Source organism: Triturus cristatus, chromosome 3_2 (genome assembly GCF_964204655.1).
Source record: "Triturus cristatus chromosome 3_2, aTriCri1.1, whole genome shotgun sequence".
In the NCBI taxonomy this organism is placed as follows: domain Eukaryota; kingdom Metazoa; phylum Chordata; class Amphibia; order Caudata; family Salamandridae; genus Triturus; species Triturus cristatus.
Window position 1 is genome coordinate 1,102,582,424 of NC_140584.1, and position 14,852 is coordinate 1,102,597,275.

The 14,852-nt window shown below is 48.3% G+C and overlaps 1 protein-coding gene across 1 annotated transcript in view; it reads left to right on the forward strand.

The window, feature by feature from the left end:
• SLC13A5 (solute carrier family 13 member 5) overlaps positions 1–14,852 on the forward strand; it is a 321,734-nt gene that overhangs the window by 194,895 nt on the left and 111,987 nt on the right. The gene's annotated exons all lie outside the window — the stretch shown is intronic.

A 14,852-nucleotide genomic window follows, 5' to 3' on the forward strand; every position in this document is an offset into this window, starting at 1 on the left:
TTCACTCACAAATCCATCCACCTATCCATCAAGCCATCCATCCTTTCACTCACCCACCCACCCACCCACCCACCCTTTTACGTTAATGATGAGCCTTTGTCTGCTAATTTTTGGACAAAAGAGGCCCATCAAAAACTCCACCCCCTCTGTAGCTGCTAAAGTGCGGTGGGGAGGGGGTTCATAACGCCTCTGTGCAGGACCAATGCACCAGAGGCCTAACCACGCCTCTTAAGCCAATCCATACGCTGCACACTTGCTGTTTTGTTGCCAATACAGCTTGAGAGCAGCGCTAGGATTGGCTTGGGCAGGCCAACTCAGCGCTCATTAGGAGACCAGGGGGCTGTGGCTGTAAGTTCCTCTGGCTCATTAATAGCATAGTTGGAGAAAGACCTCTAGTGAGCATGTTGGTCTGGCCACAGAAAGGCAGCCGTCCAACCCAACATTCACTCTTTCAGTGTGGACCCAGGTGAGCCTGAGCAGAGGAGTGTCAGCAGGCCCGCACGCACCGCCCTCAGGAGCGGTAAGCGAATGGCCCATGCCTGAAAAAAGCTGACTGCTGTGGCCTGAATTTATTTTTGTTATTTGTTCATATAATAATGTATGTTTAATACAGGGGTTGGGTTGCAAAATATGGCGGGGCAATGCCCCCACACCCTGATAGAGGAATGGTCCCTGGTGTTATGTTCATGCTATTTGTATATCGCACATCTGCTACTGGTATGGCCTTGCAGTGCTGGGGACTGCCTGGAATGTGTTTTGTTTTTTCTGGGCCAAAGGCATTAGAGCGCATGAGGTTGCATTACACAAATACAGATTTTTTTTTTTAGGCACAGAGAGATTAAGTAATATCCCCATAATCACAGAATGTTGAACTGGTGCTAGGACGGAAACCTGGGCCCATATATGCTAAACTTAGAGATAGAGCAGAAATGCACCATATGTACTAACATATACCACACATCTGCACTGTCCTTGCACTGGCACACTTGTGGTAGCCACACACCAATGCAGGCACGCTTGTGTGATGGCGCAAGGTTGCCTGCATTGTGATCAGAATAGTTTTTGTGCAGGAAGGAACACCTTGCTCAGGAGTATGAGGTCTTTACTTGGGGGGGTTGGTGCTTAAATGTGCTAGTAGTTTTCTCTCCGCATTAGTCGTCCTCCTTTCCGTATTGGCTCCATTGTGAGAATCTTGTTGGCATGATGTTTGCTGGGGATGAGTCTTGGTCACTGAGTAAAGCAGAAGGGGGTGATTTTATGTTCTTTGGTTACCCATTGTAGCAGCACATCTGATAAATGTGTATGATGCCTGGAATGGAGCGGTGTTTTGTCAGCTTACACAATAGGATGTCCGGCTCATTACAGTGGACGAGCTAGGGGCCCGATTCACAGAACTAACTTAAGACAAAATCCTAAACTTACTACTTTTGGTATTCACAGAAGGCCTTTAGTAGTAGTAAAGTTAGGATTTTGTCTTAAGTCTGTCTTAAGTTTGTCTTAAGTTTGTCTTAAGTTTGTCTTAAGACTGTTTTAAGACTGTCTTAAGTCTGTCTGAAGTCTGTCTTACTCAAACTTAAGACAAAATCCTAACTTTACTACTACTAAATGCCTTCTGTGAATACCAAAAGTAGTAGGACAGACTTAAGACAGACTTAAGACAAACTTAGGACATACTTAAGACAAACTTAGGACAGACTTAAGACAGACTTAAGACAAAATCCTAACTTTACTACTACTAGATGCCTTCTGTGAATACCAAAAGTAGTACGTTTAGAATTTTGACTGTCTTAAGTCTGTCCTAACTTTATCTTAAGTTTGTCTTAAGACTGTCTTAAGACGGTCTTAAGTCTGTCTTAAATCTGTCTTAAGTCTGTCTTAAGTCAAACTAAAGACAAAATCCTAACTTTACTACTACTAAATGCCTTCTGTGAATACCAAAAGTAGTAGGACAGACTTAAGACAGACTTAAGACAGACTTAAGACAGACTTAGGACAGACTTAGGACAGACTTAGGACAGACTTAAGACAGACCTAAGACAGACTTAAGTCAAACTTAAGACAAACGTAAGACAAACTAAAGACAAACTTCTGACAAAATTAAGACAAACTTAGGACAGACTAAAGACAGACTTAAGACAAAATCCTAACTTTATTACTTCTAAATGCCTTATGTGAATACCAAAAGTAGTACGTTTAGGATTTTGTCTTAAGTTAGTTCTGGGAATCGGGCCCAGTGGGAGTGTGAAATAAAGTGACAACATGATTTGATACCACCAGGTGCACCATGTCACAGTTCTGAGTTTTCCTTTTTGAAATCAATGCTTTCAGGAGTGTCATGCCAATTGGCTCAGTTAAAATGAGCAAATGTTAAATGTCCACGAACGTATTAGTTTGTTAAAACTAAGCGAAGGACTGGACAGTGGTGTCCATGATGACATGGATTCATCTGGTAACTTTACCATGAACATTTAGAAAAGACCATTCAAGTTATGGTGTCTATGTGTGGTCATTTTCATCATGCCCTACACTGCCAGAATATTGACACAGTCAGCAACCCAGCAAGAGGCTGAAATGTGCAGTGGTGTCTCACTCTCTAGACAATATTTGTTTTGGGGCAAACAAGAGGCCACTGATATATCTGGCAGGGCCACTACAACAGGCGAGCATGAGTACTGTGCGCATGTATGTAATACATATGGTTTGAGGAAGGGAAAGTGGTCTTCAAAGTGTCGCAACCACTTCCATTCTCCTCCTCACACCACTATTCTGCAGGGACTCAGTTAGACACTTGTGCTCATTGTTCTGAAACACTCATTCAGCATACTCACACCTCATCTCTTTTTTCATCAGCACCCTCTTTTTACTCTCTCCTGCAGGTACTTCGCTGCATCCCCTTCTTTTCACCATCACACATTTAGAGATGGCCTCTAGCTCAGTCACCATATCTGTAACTTGAAAGGAGCTGCCTTCATGGCGGTTCCTTTTATGGTACAAAACGTTTGATGGAAGACCACTGTCACATTTGATGGCCGTTCACCAAAATTTTAAACTTTTTTTGATTTTAATAAAAAACTCCCAAAAGCGGGCATTTGTTTCTGAAAAATTAAAAACTAATTGCATCCTCCAACCCGGACGTTTTCTCCCAGGATATGCGGGAAATTGTGTTGCCTCCCTGAACAGGGCAGTTGATGTATTACCTTTCCTCTCATTGCCCCCTAATCTGTCGGGACATCGGAAGAAGCTTTCTATCGATGTAGCCAACAGGGGCTCCTCAATTAGGTAGAAGAAGACGAGCATGTTAGTAATAGCAACATTGTGGTCAGTAATGCTGGCTGAGTGTTCACGTGTGCTGTAATGAATGAGAGGCTGAGAGGTTGAAAGTCAGAGACTGGATGTGAGGGAATGCTGGCACAAGTGTTCATCATGCCATTAACATATGGGGAGAACCTACACAGTAGCTTCGTATTAATTCCCGCCTGTATAGTCCTCCCCAGCCCAGGTACATGCAAATGATCACACCACACGCGGTGCTCGGTATTACATGTCTTTGTACTTCAGAGTGTAACCATTAACTTATCGTACTGTCATGAATTTTTTTAACCTCACCCACTACATCACTATTCTACGGAGTCCGTCAGGGATCAGAGAGGTCTCGCTATCTCTACACACACAACACTACATTCCCTCCCTTGTTAAATAAAAAGTACAAAAAAATACAATACATATATACATCATAGATTCTCAATGAGTCATCAAGGTGCTCGAATCAATCTACCAGATCTCGATGCATGAGAATGAGGAGACATAGGAGACGCATCCGCGGAAGGCACCGGTGACATAGACACAGGTGCAGTCTTGGGGCTCGCCTGACTCCCAGGTGGAAGGGTCTCACTCTGAAGGTCTAGAGTCAAAGAACCTCGGGGCAGGTATTTGAAATAAGAAGAATCTCCCTTAATGGACTTTCGAGGACAATGCGCAGTCACCCTGAGTCCCAAACTAGGCACAACCCTCACTGAGTCAGCATCACAAGGTGTATTAGACCTGTTTATCCATTTCTGCTTCACAATTACTTGGTCTCCTCTTTTGAACATAGTGCTCCGAGCGCAGCGGCGTCTATCCGCATAGGTCTTCATTTTGCGTTTGCGAGACGAATCAGTAGTGCAAAGCTTATCAATGTCAATAGATATTTCAGTGGAACATTGAGACAACTTGGTTCCCGTGGCTCTCCCAAACATGAAGGAGGCAGGGCTTTCAGCTGTAGTGGAATGGGGAGTCACTGATTTGAGTTTGTGCCTCATAAATCGCTCAACAACACCATTCGCCTGTGGCCAGAGAGGTGTGCTTTTCTGATGCGTGACATTTAGGTGAGTGAGAAAGACCTTACATTCTCGACCATTGAAAGGCAGGCCATAGTCAGATTTCAAAATCAAATGATCAACCCATGTTGCAAAAATACTTTATTAATCTCTATATGACTCTGTTAGGAGTGGTTGACAACAGATCTTCCACAAAGGGAAAACAGGAGTATGCATAGACAATTAATAGTACATGATGTCCATTGTCAAGTGGTCCAAAGAAATCAATTGCAAACTTCTCCCTTGCATGCTTTGGAAGATCGGACATGTTTTACGGATGAAGGTTGTTTTAGATGATAAGCAGTTGCACAAATGACATGCCCTTAATTTCTTCTCAATTCTTTCATCAAGACGAGAGAGCCACACTTAGTCCCGTAGGGCTCGTTTAGTTGCAACAACTCTACGCTGTCCCTCAAATGCCAGTTCAATGACGTGTTGTCTCAGGCTCTCAGGCATGACAATTCTCGACCCTCATAAGATCATGCCTTCTGGGTTAACTGAAAGTTCCTCTGCACATTTTTGGATTTCTGGTATTCAAAGTCAGTATGAAAAGGTTGAGTATGTTTTCTCCAAGATTGATTTGTAGTAATGTCTTTGAGTATTAGCAAATCTCTGCCAGTATTTGTGGCAGCAATGATTTGTTCCACAGATATGGCAGCAGGGATACTGGATTTTACGGTGAAGTTAACATAAGCATCAGCCGCTTTAGAAGTGGTGCCATTGCACGGTGTTGGTACACGTGAGAGGCAGTCAGAAGAGTTTATTTTTTTTAAACCGTTTTTATTTTGAAGCAATACACCAGTAAGACAGCAACAACCATCTCAATGGACATAAACTTACAAGTGACATGATGTATACATTGCAGGACATTCATCCTACACCTTATGATTTGTAAACAAATGCAGGTCCCTACTTTAACAACAATCCCCCTTCTCCCGTCACAGGGATTTTCCCCGGCCCCAGTGTGTTCAACCTGCAGTGTCCTCGGGTGGGTCGGTAGTTCGAACTGGTTGACAGAGCATCCCCCTACTTTCGCTCCATTTCCCCCAGATATTTGTCCATTTGTGTGGGCACCCCTGCTCTCATAGACCACCCTTTCTGCTTGCATACACCAGTCCATGTCATTTGCCCAGTCTTTAAACATCGGAGTGGACTCTGGCATTCATTTGCGCCCTACGTTGCGCTTAGCTATCATAAAGCCCAGTGTGGCCCAAAGTTTCTCCCCCCTTGTTAGGTCCGTTTTGCCCCAGACATTTAATAGGCACTCTTGGGGTGATATCGCTAGGTCCTTGTCACATAGTTGTTGCATGTGCGTGGTGATCTTATTTCAGTATTCTCCTATTTTGGGGCAATTCCACCATAGATGTAGAAAGGTGCCTTATTGGACGCAGTTTTTGTGACAAAGTACAGAGTCAAGTCTGTTCATTTTAACTATAGTAGCACGTGTATAATATGTCCTATGGAGTAGTTTCAATTGAATCAGTCTGAATCGGGACTGTATCGCCAATTCTCTGGGCGACGCCAGTGCCTCTAGCCAATCCTCGTCGTCCAGCCTGCCCACGTTCTCCTCCCATTTCAATCTCAATTTCTCCAGTGTGTCTGGGGAATTATTTAATATCTTTCGATAGGTTAGTGATATTGCTTTCTTACTTAGATAATCGTCTAAGGGGAAAGAGACTGAAAGATCCACACTTTTGGGAATAGCTTGGTTTAATGCGTGTCTGACTTGGAGGTATCCATACGTATCAGCATACAGGCGGAGGGATTTCCTTTTTGATTATTTTGGATTTTCCCCCTGTCTTCTCTGCCTGTTATCAGTCTCAGGGGTCCTATCCTTGCAAGTGGTTGACTTGGAGGTATCGAAAGGTCTCTGTGGGAGCCAAATTGTAGTCTTTTTGAAGGTCGGCAAAGAGTCTAACCTTCCCCCCACCCAAAGGTCACCCACCTTCGAGAGACCGATCCAATCACATCTATCAAAGCCCGGCTGGTTCCCCAGTAATCCCAGTTCTCTAGACTCCCACAGTGGTGTAACTAAGGTTATCTTGTCTTTCCAGCCCAGTGCCTTTGATGCTGTGTGCCATATCTTATTTGTCGGTGATGTTGGGGAGTGGAGTGGTGTTACCTGTTTCCCCCCATAAATGGCTCATGTTGTACCTGTCCATATTGTAGGCAGGATCATTGTGAGCTATGTGTAGCCATCTATTAACTACTACAAGTTGTGTTGCCCAGTAGTAAGCTTGCAGCGCTGGGAGCGCAATCCCCCCATCATACTAGGACTCTTGGTCAGTCTGTGCAATGCGATCCGTGGAGTCCCTCCATCCCAGAGGAGTGTTCTTAGTTCAGTCCCTACCATCTAGATGTATCCCAGGGACACCACATATAGCGTATTTTGTAAACCATATATAGAGCCGGAAGCACCATCATTTTGTAGAGGGCTGCCCAACAGTGACAAGGGTAATGACCTCCATTGTCGCACGTCTTCCCGCAAAAGTTGTAACGGGGGGTCTTAAATTCCGGCTTCTTGCAGGGATTCTGTTTTTGCACAGAACTATGCGCAGGAGACCAGGACCTCAGAGAATTGTGGTGTACCAGAAAACTCCCCTCAGAACCCAGAACCCCTTATCCGACTAGCTTAGTATCCCATTCGTTAGCCTAGATCTAGCTAGGCGGTCCCAATGTATAGACAAACCAGAACAAGCGACTTAGATATTTCTCAGGAGTGGTGGGAATCCGAAATACCTGTTCGTATCTATTTGTTAGTCCACAACATAATAATACAGACACGGTAAAGTTTAAAGAGTTTATTTTATAAACCTCGCGTCCTAAGATGCAGTACTTTTGCTAACACTAGCAGACTAACAGTACAGATCAGAACCATAAGCATTATTACAATACCATACAAAATGAAAGGAGCAATCATACTAATAATGACAGTGGTATACAGCCCCACTCCTTTCTCTAGAATCTAATACATTATTATTATTAGACTATTAGAAGGTCTCTTAGGTTAACAGGGGGGACCCCATACCGTATAGATCAGCTTAGTAGAATCACATCAAAGGATCAGCTAGCTCTCTCATGCATCAGCTCTTCTGTTCGAATGTGTGCAAACCCAAACTGTTCTGCAATATTAAAGACGCTTGTCCTTCAGATATTGGCAGCTGCATGTATGATATGTCTAAGAAGTGGTACGATTAATCTAATCACAACACTCTGTACATTCTAGTGACCCAGACTCGTTCTTTGCATGATGTACAGACCAAGGGCACATTTCACGGTTAAGAATGTGAAACAACAGTTTGTTATCCTGTAAGGCAAAGTCGAGTCAGCATTTCTAAAATGAATAACACATAACAACAGTGTCGTGTGCAGCGTAGCAGAAACGACAAGCTTGCTTGCTAACAATTATCTCGTTTATGCTAACTTAGTGTTGTAAATAGGGCGTGGCTTAATCCATCCTACAGGCTATGGAACACTGATGGATCCTTGGTTACATAGATTCCTAAGTACTTAAATCCTTCTGTCACCACTCGGGCCTCACAATCCCTAGGAAGTCTCGAATTCACACCCCACGGGATATTTATATAAGCTATTTATCCCAATTTATGGGATACCCCGAGTGCTTTTGGTATAGGGTGAAAATATGTAGCACTCTATGTAGGTATGAGTAAGACTTGGCCAAATAAAGGAGAATATCTACTGCTTAGAGGGAGATTCTATCCTCCCAATCTTCTGTCCATCTAAGTCCTCTGATAGGTGGATCTCCCTGTATCCACACAGCTAGGGGCTCCATCACCAGGGTAAATATTAGTGGGACAGGCGGCAGCCCTGACTCGTACCTCTGTGGAGTCTGAATATTGACGACCGACCCCCCTTCAGCGTCACCTGCGCCAGAGGCTCAGAGTATAGAAGCCTGATCCATGCTACAAAACTGCCTCCGAAGCCCATCCTATCTAGGACGGCAAACACTCTATCATATCAAACACTTTCCGGGCGTCTATTGATATTACCACCGCCTCTTCTCTAATGTTCCCGGCCCTTCCCAACACCACATGTAATCACCTAAGGTTGAGCGCCGTGTTTCTGTCCAGCATGAACACTGATTGGTCAGAGTAAATCAATTTATGCATCAACGGGGCCAGGAGAGTCGCCAGGATCTTGGAGAGAACCTTTACCTCTGCGTTAAGCAGAGAGATCGACCTGTATGACGTGCAATCATCTGGAGGCTTCCCCTCTTTATGGATCATGACAACATTCGCAAGTCTCTGGTTCTTGGGCAGTTTCCCCACTAGGACACTTTCCTGAAACATTTTCAATAAATATGGTGCAGTTGTGGAGGCTCTCACCTTGTATAGCTCGATCGGCAGTGTTAGACCTGGCACCTTGGCGTGAGTTTCCCTTCCACTTTTTTGAGGGTGTGCCTCAATGTTTTGCTGGTGTTGTCCGCTCAGGGCACTGCGCCACGGCTAATCCGTGCCGCAGTGCAAGTGCTCCCTAGGTAAAGTGTACCTGTAATTGATGCTCATGATTGGTTTATTGGATTTACTGTCAGTCCCCAGTAAAGTGCACCAGGGGTGCCAGGGCTTGTGAATGCCAATGCTGCTGGTGGGCTTGCAGCGCTGGTTGCGCCACCCACAGAAAGCGGCCTTGTAAAATGCGTCTAGGGTCTGCCACCGCCGACCCTGCGTGCAGTCCCGGACTGTCGCGCTGACTGCGCAAGTGCCCCCACTTGCCAGTCCCTACACCTTCCCTTACCTACATATTAGCCACCCCTCTGGTAGGCCCAAGGGCAGGGTGCATTGTAGGCATAAGGTAGGACATGCCCTGATGTGTGTGGCATGTCTTAGTAGTGAATTACAGCCATTTTCGTTTTTCACTATTGAAGGCTACCTGCTCTCCATAGGCCAGAATGGGCTGCTGGAGTCACTACACGCTGTGACCCCAGTGGACTCAGAGAGCATGGTAGAATGTCAAGTTTAGTATGCCTGAACTCAGAATAATAAAATACTTCTTGTAGTCAAGTTTATTTTAATATCCTGGGTTTGTAAATACTACTTTTAGAAAGTTAGTATTTACTGACCTGACCATTTCAGTCCGCCTCTGCTGTGTGTGTGTGTTCTGCCTAGCAACAGTAAGGAGCAGGGTTGGGGAATCCCCAGAGACAGGTTGGCTGCCAGGTGGTGGGTAGAGAGATGACACCAGGATGGGTGGGAGGAGTACACCTTGACTCTTGAATAGACCTGTGCTCTGCCACCACAAAGCCGGCGCCGCCCCCTGCGGAGCGGCTGATGTCTCTGCCCTGCTGCTGAAAGGATAGAGCAGAGTCACCATAACAAAGTGCTCCAGAACTGGACTGGGCCAGGCCCAGGCCCCCTGGCGCTAAAGAACAAAAGAATCACTGTATAAAAGTAGGAGCCTGGCTCCTAAGAAATCAGAATCCTGTTTGACCACAAAGAACCTCTGCCCGACTAGAAGGAGAAGAAGACGCTGGAGGAGCTGGCCTGCTGCTTGCCTTGCTGAGAAAGGAGAGGAAGAGACTTACTGAAAAGACTTTGCTGCTTTGTGCTTTAAACATTCTCCAAGGGCTTGATCTGAGCTTGCCCCCTGAACAGAACCCCAGGACCAGTGGGTTCTTTGTGCCTTTGCTCGTCCTGAAACTCGAGCCGTGTGTGTACCCCGCTTGAGGAAGACTGCGCCCCTCATCGCCCCTCCTAGGGCTGTGACACTCGGGAGCCTGCCTGCCTTTGCCCCCCTTGAGAGCCCCGCTCCGACCGGAGTCGCCCTCTACCCCGGGCTAGGCCGCCGGCACCTCTGCCACCGCCTGCTATTGGAGCGCGCGGAAGCGCTATCACCCCTCCCGCCGGAATTCTTGTCCGACGATCGTGATCCCCGCCGGGCCCCCAGCTGCACGGACCGTGCCCTGTGACCCCGCTTCGAGATCTCGCCCTGAGATCAGGCCGCGCCGCCCCCGCTGAGGAGACCCCCGCACCGCCGTGCTGAGGGTCGTGGGCCGCGCCTGCCTGCCTACACGCACCTGCTCAAGAGGATCCAAAGGTGCCCCCATCACTGCTGAGTCGCACCCTCCCGTGCCGACTCCCAAAAGCAACTACACGTTCTTAAGAATTCCAGTATCGGGCTCGGGGCCCGCAACGCCTTATTTCCCTGTTCGCAGGAGCCGATTTCTGTAAGTACTGGAACCACAAGTAACATTTGCGAGACAAAGTATCTATTTGAAACTACGAACAAAGAACATTTGCCTGCTTTACAACCTGGTGGCATAGCGAAAACGTTATTGGTCTTGTGATAAGTCTGCTGAGATATATATACCTATTTTTACATAAAGAAGCGTATTTTTCTACATATCCAAGTCTGGTGTCCGTTTCTGGGGGGATTGATGTATTACTGTGTGTGCGATTGTAAGTGCTTAACCAACAACGCCTGAGGAATCGCCTTGGCTGCTCACGCCACGCACCTAGAGGGTGAGCAAGGGTCATTCACGAGGGGTTATCCTGCGCCCTGACATAGAGGAGAGGGTTCCTGCTTGACACAAGGACAACCTTGCGCCAACCAGAGACCCCCAAGTCTAACATTGTTGGCAGCGGCTGGGATTTCGGATTTGCATTTATAGTTTGCATACAGTGAATTATTAATCACCAGATAGTGAGAGCAGACCAAGTAACGCAGCCACAGGTTTTCATTTTTGAACTGTTGAGACATCGACCATTACTGCAACCATGCCTGGCTCACTCCCTGCTGGAAGAGCACTCTCTGTGATTTCTGGAATGGATGAGGTGGATTGGGAGAGACTGGAAGGTTACACAGCGGAGCAATTGAAAGGCTACAGTGTAAAATTCAGAGTTCCCCATGCTGGATTCAAGAAGAAGGTCCAGTACACCAAGGTGTTGAGAGCCTGGAAGGAGTCAAGAGACCCACAGAATGCGGGGGACATCGTTCCACCCGACAACCTTGGGGAGCCCAGCAGAGTCCTGTCGCCAGAGGAGCTGGCAGACAGGGCAGCAGACAGGGCGCATGCAATGGAGATGGCAAAGTTGGCAGGACAAATGGAAATGGAAAAGCAGAAGTTGGCCTTGGAGGCACAACAACGCCAAATGGATCATGATATAAGATTGAAGGAGTTGGAGCTGAAGGCGAAAAGTTTGGGCACCGCTCCTTCTGGTGGCAGCACTCCACCGGTGCAGGTAGAGTCCAAGGTGTACATCCCCAAAGATGTAGTAAAGGAGTATTTTAGAAAGGATGACATAGGGCAGTGGTTTAGAGCCTATGAGGTGGCCATGTCTTCACACCGGGTCCCTGAGAAAGACTGGGGAGCGGGGTTGTGGGGAAGGTTCCTTGCTGAAGGACGTGACACACTGTTAGATTTACCCTTAGATCTCCAAGCCTCATACCCCCATATGAAGGAAGCTTTAATGACCAGGTATGGGTTAACTCCTGAGCTATATAGACAGAGGTTCAGGGAGACTAAGAAGATCCCTGAGAGTACGTATGTGGAGTATGTAACTTTTTTCTGCAGAGCACTGGATGGTTGGGTGAAGGGTAGCAAGGTGAATGATTATCAAGGGCTGCTTGATTTAATTGCATGGGAGCACTTGTCCAGTCAATGTTTTCCTGAGCTACGCCAGCACCTGATTGATAGCAAGCTGTCCAACCCGAGGAAGCTTGCAGAGGAAGCGGACCGCTGGCTCAGCACCAGGGTCCACAAGGGTCAAGTGGGAGACTCCGCCAAAGGTGGGCAGGGTCCCCAGCAGAAGAGTGGGGGGGACAAGGGTAAACAGAAAGGGTTCCAAAAAGGCCCCCAAAGTAATCCCCAAGGGAACCAGCAGAAGGGTTCTCAGCCTCCCCCACCCCCACAGCAGAACGGGGCCCCGACAGGAAGGGGCCCTTCAATTGTTACAGGTGTGGTGCCCGGGTCACATTGCCTCTGATCCTAAGTGTCGCCTGTTTGGTAAGACAGCACCCACTGGTGCTCCACCTCGGCAAGTAGCTAATGTTAATTTTGGGGAGGAGGTAGCAGTCCAGGGGGGTGGGGGTCCTGCGCATATGACCCTAGTCTCGCTAGGAGACAGTGAGATGGTCCCTGAAACATACTTACCCTCTAACACTAAGAAATATGGGCAAGTAGTGACCATCAATGGAAAGAAGGTGGAGGCTCTTAGAGATACAGGAGCCAGCGTGACCTCGGTGAGGCAACACCTGGTGTCTCAAGAGCAGATTGTACCCAATGCCTACTGTAGGGTTGTCAATGCTGACAACATAGAGAGTCGTTGTCCAATGGCTCAAGTTCCCTTTGAGTGGGGGGAGGTCTCTGGTACTCTACAAGTCGCTGTGAGAACTGACATGCCTGTAGACTGTCTGCTAGGGAACGACCTGGAGAGCTCCCCTTGGGAAAAGGTGGAGAAGACCACGCATCTGAGGATGGTGGGTCTACCCGACTGGGCGTGCGTGACCACCCGGTCCATGGCAGCCAGTAGGGGTGTTGAGAGGGTCCTGGAGCCTGAGGGAGAGGTCCAGGAACCGGCCTTAGGGAGAAGGCGCAGGAGGCGCGGGAAACCGGCCCCCGAAGTTCCCACGGCCCAGGAGGAAGCAGACCCTGAGGGGGATGCTCTGGAGCCTACCGGGGAACAGATTGCCGAACTGGGAGACCTGCCTGAGCTGACCCATTGGCAGCAAGAAGGAGGTCCCTCCAGGGAGGAATTCTGCAGGGAGCAGAAAGAATGCCCTTCTCTCGTGGGTATGCGGCAGCAGGCCGCAGACCAGGCCAATGGCGTTCAGGCCAAGACACACTACGTGTACTGGGAGAGTGACCTCCTGTATTCCGAGCCTAAGGCTGCTGAACCTGGGTCAGCCCGTGTGCTGGTGGTACCCCAGAAGTTCAGAACCTTCCTACTGGGGCTGGCTCATGATGTGCCGTTAGCAGGACATTTGGGGATGGACAAGACCTATGACAGGCTTGTCACCCACTTTTACTGGCCCCAAATGCACAAGAATTCAGATTCCTACTGCAGAACCTGTCAGACTTGCCAGGCAAGTGGTAAGAGCGGAGGGAAGCACAAGGCTCCTCTGCAACCTTTCCCTGTGGTCGGTACGCCATTCCAACGAGTGGGTATTGATATTGTGGGGCCTCTGGACCCCAAGACAGCCCTGGGCAACAGGTTCATCCTGGTCTTGGTGGACCATACCACCCGGTACCCTGAAGCCATCCCTCTGAGGACAGTGACGGCCCCCGTGGTGGGACGAGCACTGATGGGAATTTTCTCCCGAGTGGGATTCCCTCTAGAGGTGGTGAGCGACAGGGGGACTAATTTCATATCCACATATATGAAATCCCTGTGGAAGGAGTGTGGGGTAACTTACAAGTTCACCACTCCTTACCACCCCCAAGGAAATGGGTTGGTTGAGAGATTCAACCGAACCCTCAAAGGCATGATCATGGGCCTAGACGGTCCAATGAGGCGTAAGTGGGACGTCCTCTTGCCATGCCTGCTCTTTGCTTACCGAGAGGTGCCACAGAAGTCTCTAGGGTTCAGCCCCTTTGAGCTTCTGTATGGTCACCCGGTAAGAGGACCTCTGAGTTTGGTAAAAGAAGGCTGGGAGCAATCTCCCAGGAAACCTCCCCAGAATGTATACAGTTACATGCTGGCCTTCAGAAACCAGACTAGGCGTTTCAGGCAACTTGCTGAGGCAAATCTGGAAGCCAGCCAGGAGGAGATGAAGCGGTGGTACGACCGGAATGCCACTCTGGTAGAGCTTCAACCTGGACAAAAGGTGTGGGTCTTGGCCCCAGTGGAGCCTTGTGCACTTCAGGATAAGTGGACAGGTCCGTTTGAGGTTGTGGAGCGCAAAAGTCCTATCACCTACTTGGTGGACATGCAGTCTCCCAGGAACCCTTTGAGGGTCCTACATGTTAACCGCCTTAAGCCCCACTTAGAGAGGACCGAAGTGGGCATGCTGCTGGCCACTGATGATGGAGTGGAAGAGGAGACCGAGCCTCTTCCGGACCTCTTAGTAGCCTCTGAGAAAGATGGGTCAGTGGATGGAGTTAACCTCTCACCCACCCTGACGCCCGAACAACAGGAAGATTGCCGCCACTTGCTGGGGCAGTTTCCAGATAGGTTCTCCCTGGTTCCTGGTGTCACAGATTGGTGCGTCCATGATGTGGACACAGGAGACAGCTTACCTGTGAAGCACAAGGCTTACAGGGTAACTGACAGGGTCAGAGCTTGCATCAAGGAGGAGGTCTCCAAAATGCTTGCGCTAGGGGTGGTTGAGTCCTCCAGCAGTCCTTGGTCCAGCCCCGTGGTCTTGGTCCCCAAAGCTGCTGCGCCGGGAGCCACACCCGAACTCCGGTTCTGTGTGGACTACAGAGGACTCAATTCAGTAACTAAGACTGACGCGCACCCCATCCCCAGAGCTGATGAGCTCATTGATCGGCTGGGAGCTGCCCGGTTCCTCAGCACGTTTGATTTAACGTCTGGGTAC